The sequence below is a fragment of the Carlito syrichta genome, unplaced genomic scaffold, assembly GCF_000164805.1.
Source record: "Carlito syrichta isolate Samal-C Ts95f unplaced genomic scaffold, Tarsius_syrichta-2.0.1 Scaffold310193, whole genome shotgun sequence".
NCBI lineage: Eukaryota > Metazoa > Chordata > Mammalia > Primates > Tarsiidae > Carlito > Carlito syrichta.
In genome coordinates this window covers 11,875-12,715 of record NW_007254289.1, presented here as the reverse complement: position 1 = coordinate 12,715, position 841 = coordinate 11,875, and positions in this window count along the sequence as shown.

The window sequence follows — 841 nt, the reverse complement described above, 5'->3', positions numbered from 1 at the left end:
GAAGGCATAGCATCATGTGAAGTGAGTTACATCAATATTGTTGCTTTTCAAAATATCCTCATGTTCTGTCAATGCAAAACCAAAACTAAACAGAGAACATACTTATGCTTTCTGAAAAAACAAACAAAAAAACCATCTTCTAATGCCACTCAATATTTGATATTTATTTCAACTTGACCTTTCAGTAACTAAGCTTCCATATAAATTGCATCTGTAAAGTTTTCATTCTGAATACCCTAGTATTTCCAATGGCATATATTTTGAACAAAGGCCAGTCCACATTCTTTAAATTTGTAGCGTCTTTACAATACACGGTCTAATGTCAAATAAAGTATTTGCTGGTTAGTGTCTTTAGACATGTTTTACATTTGTACATTCAAAAGATCTGTGGTTTGAGTAAAGATAACGGTGCTAGCTGAGCTTGGTGGCTCGGCCTGTAATACTGGCTACTCAGAAGGCTGGGGCGGAAGGATCGCCGGAGTCCAGCAGGTCGAGGCCGCGGTGGCCGGGAGCGGCAACTGCACTCCAGTATGGGCAACAGAGTGAGAATCCAACGCAAAAAAAAAAAAAAAAGATAACGGTGCTCTTTACATCTGTAAATTTCTCACCAGGTCTCTATTACTTATAACTAGTAATATGATTTTCCAGTCACTAGAGATACTGAAAATTTAAAGTATAAATTGTCTGATGTTGAGAAAACTTGTAATAACAGTGAAAAGGTTTACTCCATTCTGCCCATGTATAGGAAATCCCTAAATATAGATGCTCATATGTCAACCAAATATTGAATGAAAGCTAAAGGCTTTATCTCATTCCTCTCATTTATATAGTTTCATCTCAG